A 12330-nucleotide genomic window follows, 5' to 3' on the forward strand; every position below is an offset into this window, starting at 1 on the left:
CCATTTCTATTATAGTGTGGACAAGTCCTCACTGTGGACAACTCATGTTGTTGCAGGAATAAGATGCTTAAACTTTCCAGAGTGTCTGCTGCCTGGAAGGCAAGGAACAAACCTCTGTTCTACATCCCTCCGCATGTACTCAGTGGTTTCTAGTATTTCTCTACTTACTCCCCCTGGATTCATGACCCCTAGGGTGTCCTATAGAGGGGGTGGGGAGGGTCTAAGGAAGTCCCATCCGACCTCTTGTCCTGCACCTCTTCTCCTGCTACTTCACATCCCAACACACCTGCCTCTGCTTCGTGTTGCCGCCTCTCTGTGCTGCGGCCAACAGCCAACTTCTTCCGCATTTGTATTTTAAAAGAATTTTGAAACACTTTCTATGTACACATTTTTATATAATGTCTATGAAATATTATTAGAAATGTGTAATCGCTATAAAAATGTAATTTCTGGTGTACTGTATATCCTCTACTATTGGCTTATTTATTGTTCTTTTTAAACATTTTTTAGTAGTTGCCCAAAGGTTTGTCATGTGCATCTTTAGCTTGTCACAGTTCACGTTGAAACAATACTGAGCAGCTCCCCGTGGTGTAAGCACTTAGAGCGGGGCACTCGCAGCCTTCCCTCCTGGCTTAGTCTGCTCAGGCTCCCGTGACAAAGTACCACGGACTGAGTGGCTTCAACAGCAGAAACTGATTTCCTCACAATTCTGGAGACTAGATGTCTGAAATCAGGGTGTCTGCAGGGTTGTTTTTTCCGAGGCCTTTCTCCTTGGCTTGCATGTGGCCTCCCTTCTCCCTGGGTCTTCACATGGTCTCACCTCTGTGCCATTCTGTGTCCTAATCTCCTCTTCTAATAAGGATCCAGTTGTATTGGATTAGGATTCACCCTAGTAACCTCATTTTATCTTAATTATGTCTTTAAAGACCATATCTCCAAATATAGTCTTATTCTGAGGTACTAGGGGTTAGGACACCAACATGTAAACTTCGAAGAGATGCAATTCAATCCACAACACCTCCCATTTTTTGCAAAACTTGTATGTTTTGTGTTACCACTCACTGTGGTAGAGCATCTACAGTTCGTCAGAAGGGAATTAGTAGATGTTCTTCATAGGTGCCATCGACTCGTATGAAACTGACACCCTCAGTAAACCCATTTACTCTGAAAATGATCTGAAATGTGGTCCTGAAAATGCGGCACTCATTTGGGGATGCAGCATGGCTCAGGATTGTTGCCATGGAGGTGGCCATTGCCCTTTCTGAAATTTGGGGACTGGCATAGCATCTGAATCCTTTATGAGGCTATTTTTCAAAACCATTGTTTGTTTTTCATAGTTAGCCCTCCTTTTTAACAGAATGCTGTGATTGTATCCACTCCAAGAGCATTATACAAATGGACTGTGTTCCTTAAGTATGGAAAAACTCATCAGGTAATTTGCCTGTGTCTGCTTGTTTAGGTCTTGTTTCATGTTAACAATGGTGCTGGTAGGATAACAGCCACATATGAGCCCAAACCTACCAATACTCTCTGTGATGGAAAATGGCATACACTTCAGGCTAACAAAAGCAAACACCGTGTTGTTCTGATTGTCGATGGGAAAACAGTTGTTGCTGAAAGTCCACACACCCAGTCCACCTCGGCGGACACCAACAATCCCATTTATGTTGGTGGCTATCCTGGTACGTCTTGACACCTGCTTTGCATATACACTTTGAAGGGGCACTTTACTGAGGGAAGTTCTAGATCAAGCGGGTATAGAATAGGGATTGAGAAAGATATGTGGTTTGAGTGACAAAGCCTTTACCATTTTAGAAAAGCTATTTCAAATACCTAGGAATTCTTATAAACAATGAAATAATCTATATAGACAAGATAATTATTAGGTAAGACCATGAGAACAGTGCATCCGATGTCAATTAAGCGGGCTGACTTTAGTGAGGTGAATCGTCGCAGGTAACTCCCAGAGTTGAGAATCGTTTTAGGGGGCAAACATGTGACTTATCCTCTCACATCAATGTTGAATTAGAATTACGCATTTCAGATGATCCAAGGAGTTATTACAAATAATAAAGATCTGTTTTATGAATATTTAAGTCACAACTATGCCTTAAAATTATTATAGATTAAAAGTTTTCTATGAATTCTGCTATTCACTGAAGCCACATATGTGAACAAACATTCTTCTGATTTCGGTGGAGCACCTACTGGGAATTATTTGTGTTCCTGTTGTGCTACCTCTGTCATTCGACAAAATTAAGCAAGGTTTGTCTTTTCTTCTTCCCTGCACAGCTGAGGTGAAGCGGAACTGCCTGAGCAGCCAGACCTCGTTCCGGGGTGTTTGAAGCTCACGTTCATTGAGGGTCCACATGTGCCATCCTGTGACTTCAGCAGTGCTTGTGACCTACAGGGAGCTTTCCCTCATTCCTGTCTTGGGACTGAACCCTGACTCCAGACAAAATCCTCAGTTGCAATCCTTGCTTATATTTTGAGGAGAATTATTTTTATGAACTAAAATCTCTTCAATTCAGATTTCATTTCCAATTCAGGTTAAGTGTTTCCACAGAGAAATGTTGTATTTATATTAAAGTAAAGCCACGTGTACAGCGAATACCTCTATTAAATAGTCTAAAATGTAAATTGAATTCATTTGCTGTCTTTTTTAAAGCTTTTTTAAAATAAATATTTGTAAACATTGAGTGTTTTGTTGATTACTTGACAGCGTTTCATATTTTGTATTTTGAGCTTTTAAAAATAAAATATTGCAGACTATAATAGATTAATGCAGTGTATAAATGCTTTCATTTCTTTATGAAAATTTTAAGCTCTAATTTCGACAGCAGACAAGCAGTGCCAACTGTTGACATTCTTCTAATTTCGGTGGAGCACCTACTTGAGATTATTTCTGTTCCTGTTGTGCTACCTCTGTCATTTGACAAAATGAAGCAAGGTTTGTCTTTTCTTCTTTCCTGCACAGCTGAAGTAAAGCAGAACTGCCTGAGCATCCAGACCTCGTTTCGGGGGTGTTTGAGAAAGCTCACGTTCATTAAGGGCCCACATGTGCAATCCTATGACTTCAGCAGAGCTTTTGACCTACAGGGAGTTTTCCCCCATTCCTGTCCTGGGACTGAACCCTGACTCCAGACAAAATCCTCAGTTGGAATCCTTGCTTATATTTTGAGAAGAATTATTTTTACAAATTAAAATCTCTTCAATTCAGATTTCATTCCAACTCAGGTTAAGTGTTTCCGCAGAGAAATATGTTTATATTAAAGTAAAGCCACATGTACAACGAATACCTCTATTAAATAGTCTAAAATGTAAATTGAATTAATTGGCTGTCTTTTTTTAAAGCTTTTTAAAAATAAATATTTGTAAACATTGAGTGTTTTGTTGATTACTTGACAGTATTTCATATTTTGCATTTTGAGCTTTTAAAAATAAAATATTACAGACTATAATAGATTAACACAGAGTATAAATGCCTTCATTTCTTTATGAAAATTTTAAGCTCTAATTTCGACAGCAGACAAGCAGTGCCAACTGTTGCCACATAAGCCTTCAGAGAGGTTCCAGCAAGTCATGGGAGGCAAAGGGGACAAATCAAATGACAAAACCTCCCTTTGACATGTCCCTGTTCTATCAGGACCTGATCTTCCAGTGCATTTTGCAGGACAGAAAAAAAAAAAAAGGCATCGCAGCAAGTTAGCTCTTCTTTTATTGTCAATTTTATTTTCAACCCTTGGAATGAAACAGTTTTCCTTGATCAGCTACTTTTTTGGTAGAATGTGTGTAATTTGAAAAGAAGGAAAACTTAAAAGCCGTATGTATATATGTATCTTCTTTTAATGGACTATGCAGCTATAAGCCCAGATTTCTGGAGTCTCTCTCGTTTGGTCCCCTCCAAATGTATTTTGTTTCTGTTCAGTGGCCATGGCTGGAGTCAAAATGTCTGCTACCCCATATGTTCCAGAAAAATGACTTCATTTTTCAAATGCTTACTTGAAGGGAGGTCTCTACCTCTCCTCTCTTAAAGGGTCCCATCAAGAGAAAATCCACTTCTCTCCCCTTTGGCCTTTCATGGAGCACAATGTAGAGGGGTAAGTTTAGGTTGTTAATTTGAGATCTTTCTTGTTTTGATGTAAGCGTTTACTGCTAAAAATTTCCTTCTGAGTACTGCTTTTACTGCATCCCATGAGTTTTGGTGTGTCATTTCATTTTGATTTGTCTCTAGGTATTTTCTAAATTCCCTTGTGACTTCTTTGGCTCATTAATTGAGTGTGTTGTTTAGTTTCCACGTGTGATTAGGGGTCAGGCAGGATCTCTTCTGGATCTGAGGGTGTCAGGTGTCTTTTTTATTCTCTTGCTTCAGAGAGTCTGGATGGACCCAATGGATGGAAGCTACAGGAGGCCAATTTAGATTTGACTGAACGTTAAGGATTCGAGCCACCAGACAGTGGTCACCTCCCCGTTCCTGGGCTGGCTAGACATTTGCCAGGGAGGCTGGGCCTTACTGTGAAAAGAGCATGGCTTTGGAAATGAAAAGTCTCTCGGCTAAAGGTTTGGGGTTGGTCAGTCATTTAATTCTCGAAGCTTGAATTTCCTCCTCTCTAAAATATTGACAAGAATATTCTCCCTGGAACCTCGTACATTGTGGAGGAGGTTGAATTTGATAGCAGCATGGGAAAGTGCTTTGCACAGTAAGGTGACGAGAGGAGCTAACAATTATTATTTGCTCCTGTTCCAGTACTATTAAGGCTTTCTTTATGCAGTCTCACTTAATCCTCACATCAGCTCTTTGTGGTAGGCATTTTTATTATTATCCTTACTGTACAAATGAACAGACCATGGCTCAGAGAAATTAAGTATATTTCCTAAGGTGCTACAGTAGGTAGGAGCAGAATAAATACTTGAATTTGTGCAGACTGACTCAGAGCCCATTTGCTCAGTTCTGCATTACTGAACCCAAATCCAAAGTTTCTTTTGTTGTTCTTGGTATATTATAGAACCAACTCCTAATATGGGCAAGACACTCAACTATATTTCTTCTAAGTCCAACAGTGAGATTCTTTTTTTTTTTTTTTTTTAAAGATGACCGGTAAGGGGATCATAACCCTGACTTGGTGTGGTCAGCACTACGCTCTCCCAAGTGAGCCACAGGCCATCCCTATATAGGATCCGAACCCAGGGCCTTGGTGTTCTCAGCACCACACTCCCGAGTGAGTCGCGGGCCGGCCCTCCAACAGTGAGATTCTAATAACCTCTACCAGCAGGCCTTTCATTATTACAGCTTAGTTTCTCTGAGCCTTAAGTAAACGTTTTATCTATAACAGAATCCTATCAACATGTAAATATCCCTTGCGATGGTCAAAAGAGTAAGAGAAGGTGCCCGGTGACAAACACACCGATGAGAACATTCCCTAATAAAAGAACACAGAGGAGAGTTGCATGCGGAGATAACATTAAACCACGTGCCTCTCAGCTAGTGCTTCTCACGTTGTTCCTGCTGAAAGACGAGTTTATGCTTTTTGAGTTTTTAAAAAAATTTTCAATCCATTATGTACTGACATTTTTGTAAAAGACGACAAAAATGATTTACTAGAAAAATGAAATGGAAAAAGTAGACATAGTATAAACCTGGTTTTTAATTAAATACAGCACAACAAAACTACATTTTATAACTATTATTAGAATAAATATAACAGAAAAAAATTTTAAATCAATACACATTCATTGAAAGGATGTATATAGATGATTAATACAGAGAATCCTTGTTGTACTTGTAACATTTTGTCATTCTACAAATGTGCTCACTTTTTGTTATTTATCTAATATAATTTGGGTTCGTGACACTATTTGCAGCAGATAATGTATATCTAAAAGACTTCTATGTTTTGTTTTAAAAACTCAAGTTAGAGAAACTAGTCTCAGAAGTATGTTGATTGCTAAATGTAAGAGGAGATTTTAGTTTCAGCAAGTTCAAAATACTCATTTTTAACTTGGATCTAAAATGAAACAAGTGATGCCATATTTTCAAAATTCCATTTCAATCCATCAAAAGGTAGTTCCACAATTTATCCCATAAAGTTATAGTTATATCTCAATTGCCTTTTATTGAAATTCCCTTTCAATGAAACACATAGAGCCATGATTTTCCTATATATGGATTTTCTATTAATAGAAAATAGAATTAAAGCATTCTGTCAAGTTTGTAACTTTTTACTAAAAAGTTTATAACTTTTCTGATTGGCAATATCAGGATTATCACCTACATCACTGAAAGTCATTGTTAAATTATGGAATATGTCAAAAATCTTAAAACTGTTCTTCTAAGCTTCTTACTTTTATTTTTGTCCTTCAATAACATATTCGTTTACAAAACAGGTTGCCCTTCTTCCTTGCATGGAAGTATAAAAACCATTAAAAATATTGAAGATAGCAAACAAATAAGCAAGGCTTACTGTCTGGTTTGCACTTAAAAAAGTTTAGAACCAAACTATTTCTATTTTGCAGAAACATGAAGTTTCTTATTTTGTAGAAATAGGAAGAATTTGTTTTGTATGTTCAGACGTTTTGACAGAACTTTTCTGCTTCTTAAAAATCCTAACTCAGCATGAAGTACCAGTTATGATAAACTTCTAGATTATTAAATTATAAAAGGAATAATCTTCAATTTACCCCATTCACTTTTGCTATGTCACTAAGCACACTTTTTAGTTCAGCCTACATGTTTCATAGCAGGAAATAGGTATTTTTCTACATGAAAGAAGTTACAAACTGATTACATTCAGCCTCAAAGTTCTCAGTCCGAGGAATTCTTCCAAGTGTTTCTTGCATTGTGGTTGCGCCATGAGGACATGCTCCTACTCAGAACTTAAATTCCTAAGCACAGTCGTTGACCATGAAATCCTTGTTAGTTTTTCAACACAGAAATATTGCGTTTGTCAGCAACTGTCTTAGTCTGTTTGTGCTGCTGTCATGAAATACCACAGACCAGGTAATTTATAAAGAACAAAACTTTATTTCTCACAGTTCTAAAGGGTGGGAAGTTCAAGATCAAGACACCAGAAGGTTTGGTGTCTGGGGAGGGCCTGGTCTCTCCTTCCAAGATAGTGTCTTGTTGACATGTCCTCCAGATGGGCTGAAGGCTGTGTCCTCACATGGCAGAAGGGATGGAAAGTCAAAAGAGCGCTCCCTTCAACCTTGTGATAAAGGTGCTAATCGCACACTTTTATAACGTGCTTAATGACTGCCCAAAGGCCACACCTCTTAAACTGTTGCACTGGGCATTAAGTTTCAACATGAGTTTTGAAGGGGACACACATCCAAACCATAGAAGCAGTAAAGCTAGAAAAAAATTCTATCTTTCCATCATCATGTTCAAATTACATAATACTAAAACAATTGTCATTTTTGCAATATTTGTGCACTTGTCAAGTTACAATGGAAAATAGCTGACTTTAAGTTGGCTTTGTATCTTACTAGCCAGTTCCTAAACACATCAGATGGGAAAGTAGTACTTGAGCCCTATATTTTTTGTCAATTTCACCAAATGTTTTAAGCAAACAACTCCTATACAATATTTTGCTAATCTCTCAGCAATTATAAATGGTTTTTTACTCTTAGCAACCTGAAGAACAATTCTATTTGAAGCCACCCCCCAAAACTTTAATGTTTATGTGTGAAATACTGTAAATCAACTTCTGTCAGCCTTACAATTCAAAACTTTCTTTCTCAAAGAATTCCTTTTTGTTTTGATTTTTTTTAGTAAGTAACTATCATTTGAGTACCAGCTTCATTCATGGTCACATTAGGCAGTACTTTTCTATAAATAACATCATGATTTTAGCACCTTGCCGTATAAATTTACTTGCCTGATGTAGCTACCAAATATATGTGTGTATAGATGCATATGAATATTTATATTGAAAGTCATAATTAAAAATCAGGATGTTATAAAAACAATGAATTATAAATGAATCATAAATGCGTACAGATTTATACAGCGTTCCATTATAGTTGACAAACCTTAAAATATCACACATTGTAAGGAGGTCACATTGTGCCCTCATGGGCACAAATACACAGCTCAGCTCCTGCCACGTGGCCCTCACCATGCCAGTGCAAGAGCAACCAAACTCTCTACCCCCTGTTCAACGAGACAAGTTCATTGATCATGTGCTGAGCTTCAGGGAAATGTTGTTTTGTTATATGCTTTTCCCAAAGCTTCCTCCCGTCCTTTCTGCTAATCTTGCCTTGGACCAGCAACAGTTTGCCAGTTGGCACTGGACCACGGACCAGGCACTAAATAGCATTGAATTTCCAGGTAAGCATTTGGTCCTTGGCATTGGTACGCATCCAAAATGTAAATCTATGCCGAGGACCATATGCTTACCTGGAAATGCGTGAAAGGCTATGACCATTCTTGCTCTAGTGGTTTCACCCAGCTGGTGATGTGTGTCTTCAAAAGCACGACTTCATCTTCATCTTACAGGTATGGAAGCTGAGGCTCAGAGGGGGTGAGTGACTTGTTGGTTGGGGATGGAGCTAGATCCAGAGGAAACGCTAGAGCCAGGTGTCCTGAACCTCAGCAGGAGCCTAAATGCGCAGCCAACAGCCCAGCCCGCCCCTCTCTGAGCCTGAGCTGTCCAGGGCTGGGCAGGGCTCACTTTGTTGGTTGGGGATGGAGCTAGATCCAGAGGAAACGCTAGAGCCAGGTGTCCTGAACCTCAGCAGGAGCCTAAATGCACAGCCAACAGCCCAGCCCGCCCCTCTCTGAGCCTGAGCTGTCCAGGGCTGGGCAGGGCTCACCCTTTCTCAAGGATGGCCTTTGTTTTTCAGTCAAAGAAGCCTACAGGGTCTGATTAAACGTAAATGTCACCTCAAGTTTCAAACCTTCTCAGTGAATGGCACTACCTGGAGATTAGCAGTGCCAAAGTGGATGCCATTGGACTCGAGATCAGAAATGGCAAGGTAGCAGAGCAATTAGGAAACTTTCAACATGCCTAGCTCCAACTCCCAATTATTCACTCCGGTGGAGTGGAAAAGGTGCCATCAATATTAGAAAGCTGGTACCAAAACACTGTGTGATCACTGTGGCAGTACAGAAACAGTGTCCTTTTCCTGCTCCTGTCCTGGCAACCCAGACACTGGATGGAGGTGGAAGGAGATTCCCAAGTTACTGCCTTAGGCCGAACAGGCTGTCCAGAGTTAACGTCATTGAACACCCTTGCAATGAATAAATGAGCAGTCAGCAAAGGCAGAAAGTGGGACATGGAAAAACTGGATGTGTGTGACCTCAGCCCATGTTTGAGACTCCAAGCTCCTACCTGGAAAGGAATAACCACTTACATGTTTTATACAGTGCCCGGCAAGACAGTCGTCAAATCTGTGAGGTCTCCAGACACTGGAGTTTCTTTTTTCTAGAAGAGAAATTGCATCTTTCCTTTTGAGTTTCACAGGATTGATCTGTAAGACCTGCCCTTCCTCTCATAGTATCTAGGGTTTTCATTGTTATAGCTGCTCAGAAGGCCTCTTGTGAAAAAATCCTCTGCAATTGAAAATCCATTTCTTTTACCTCCAGCCTTTCAAGAAACAGGGTAGAACGACCTGCCTTAAAATTTACCAGCCTAATGGCAGGGGCTCTGAACTCACACAGACCTAAGTTTCTTTTATTTTTACTTTTTTTATTTTCAAAGCTTATAAACTTTTCCTTTTAAAAAATGTATAAAAAATAACAGAAATAACAGAAAGGAGAGCAATTTATATGGCTATTTCCCTTCTGGAAACAGAGCATGAATGAAACATGATAGCATCAGACATAAAACAGTCAGGAAAGAGATGATACATCTAGTTCAGAGGGTCTCAATTGGGGGCAGTTTTGCTCCCCAGGAGACATCTGTTGGAAAACATTTTTGATTGTCACAATTGGCGTCTGTGTGTGCGTCTGTGTGTGTGTGTGTGTGTGTGTGTGTGTGCATGTGCACGTGCACGTGTGTGTGTGTGCGTGTGTTGGCATCTAGTGAGTACTGGCCAGGGATGCTTGCTAAACAACCTCCCATACACAGAACAGCCCTAACAACAAAGACTTATCTGCTCAGAAAGGTCAACAGTGTCAAGTTGAAAAAACATGATTTAGTTGCATCTTTGTTGCTTTGTGTTGTTTCGCCCCCCATGGATTCATCACCCCACTCCCCCTGGGTAATGGAGCCACAAAGGATTACTCAAAGCCCATCTCTTCTGAGCAGTGAGAGGCCCCAAAGTGGTTAACTTTCCCGGAACCCTCTAGCAAGAGGCATCCCTTCCTTGGGAAATTAACCCCGAATTGGGGTTCTCTTCCTGCATTTATTTTCCAGACCAGGAAGTTACAGGAAGAGACAAAGGTGGCATTACAGTTTAACAATATAGGCTGGTAACTTTCAGTGAAACAAGTCAGATGACATTCCATTAGACAATTAAGTGATCTTACAGCAATTTCTCAGTATCTTTACCTAACAATCAGTAACTAGTCTGTCCTTGAGCCAGCAACCTTGCTGTGTTACAATTCTTTATCTTACACCAGAGACTTTATAGCCTGAGAAAAATTTCCAGTCCTCTACAAGGTCAATATTTGAAACTGCAAAGCTTTGGAAAACCAGGCCCTGTGAGGTACATTTGCTTTACAGTATATTCCACACATCTTTAAGTGGTTTTCTAAGGTAGAATTTTTGTGGACTCGTTTACATAAATAGTCAATCCCTGATATTTTTGACCCTTTGGGATTTAGCTGTCCTATACACAAGTATTTACTAAAATCAATAAAAACTTCTTTTATTTCCTGTTTAAAGACTATTTGTAAGCTGTACAATTAAAAAATCAAAAGATACGTAGAACTACCAAGTTGAGTGTGCTTTACTCATGGCTTTAACAGTTTTTAGAGAAGTAGAATGTAAGTTAGCCCTGCAATTTTCAGGGTAATCTCTTGCTAAAGGAAGACTGCTTAGGGCAACAAATACTCTTAAGGGGGCATCAGTCCCCCTGAGAAGTGAGTGTCATCTGAACGCTCACGTGGATTGTCAAGTCTTCTGGTGAGGGAGTGGTCATGCTATTTCATCCACATATCAACCCTCAGGCACAGCAGAAACCTTCTTTCAGTTTCAAGTGCACTGAAGAGCTTTTCCAGTAGTGCCAAAGTCTGAGGATCTGCCTCTTTCTGTATCTACGGATCGGTGTGGAGGTCCTTGGTGGAGCCTTGTTTTCTGGACACGGAGGTCAGGTTCAGCTGCTGAGCTGGGCCTTCCATTCTCCTCTGCATGTGCATTTTACTGACTTTGTACAACCGTCCTTGGCAGAGATCAGTGACAGTTTATTCAGAACTGGAGATGAGCTCCATGTGGCTGACACAGGCTACAAAGAATTCCTGGAGCTGAGGTGAGAGAGTTTGTGGAATTTCTCCAGTTGGGGCTTGAGAGTTAGTTTACCACGTCAATGCGTTTTCAGAAAGGCCCTGCTCTTGGGAGGCTCATGTCCCCCTCAGACGGAGCTTCTGTTCAGGTATGTCCACCTGCACTGCAGGGCGTGGGGTGGCAGAGGAAGACAGAAGACACTTCTGAACTGGGGTGTCTGCTTTTGTTGACTGATTCATATCATTTCATCTTGAGGAGTCAGTCACCGAAGGGAGGTGGGCAGAATACTTTCCCTCACCGGAGGAGGCAGCCACCACGGCTCCTCTGTGGAGGAATCCACGCACGGTCTGGTGTGGGGGGCACAATCGGCATGGCCTGCATGGCCTGCCAGGCTCACTTCTGATTCAGAAGGGCACTGGAGTCCTGTTTGTTCTCAAAGACACAGACTGCAGACAGCACTGCAGTCGTCTGGGCAATGTCATCCTTTACCAAATGGAAGACCAGGCTCTCTAACAACGTTATACAAGTTGAGACATAAGAGAACACAGAACAGGAAGATTCTTTTCCTTTTTTCCTACTATTGGGCCTCTTTTATCTATGAATGCTGATTTTTGTCAGGGAAGCATTTTTAAGAAGCATACCCTTCTTGGAGAGTGAAGTCTGTGCAAGGGATTTAACCCAACCTGAGGTCTGTGCAAATGATTTAACCCAACCTGATTTTGTGACCCTCTGTCCTGGTGGCACGTGAGCAGTTTCCTGCAGAGCCCTCAGTGAACACTGAGTTTCATGCAAAGGAGAAGACTGTAGTTTTGCTTTAGGTTTTGTATGGAACCGTTATTTCCTGGTGGTTGTAAGACACCTGTCAAGTGACATTACCAAACTAGGAAAATATCTCAAAAATTGCACTTTAGCAATAACCAAAAGCTCCTCTCCAGCCATCAAATGT

The 12330-nt window shown here is 40.4% G+C and overlaps 1 long non-coding RNA gene across 1 annotated transcript; it reads left to right on the forward strand.

Annotated features, from left to right (window-relative positions):
• Window positions 1–1429: 1429 nt before the first annotated feature.
• LOC103610965 lies at window positions 1430–3469 on the forward strand. The gene is made up of 2 exons (XR_552258.1): window positions 1430–1682; window positions 2978–3469. It is a non-coding gene; the product is annotated as an uncharacterized LOC103610965 (long non-coding RNA).
• The last annotated feature ends 8861 nt before the right edge of the window (window positions 3470–12330 follow it).

This window comes from Galeopterus variegatus, unplaced genomic scaffold, assembly GCF_000696425.1.
Source record: "Galeopterus variegatus unplaced genomic scaffold, G_variegatus-3.0.2 Scaffold12176, whole genome shotgun sequence".
In the NCBI taxonomy this organism is placed as follows: Eukaryota; Metazoa; Chordata; class Mammalia; order Dermoptera; family Cynocephalidae; genus Galeopterus; species Galeopterus variegatus.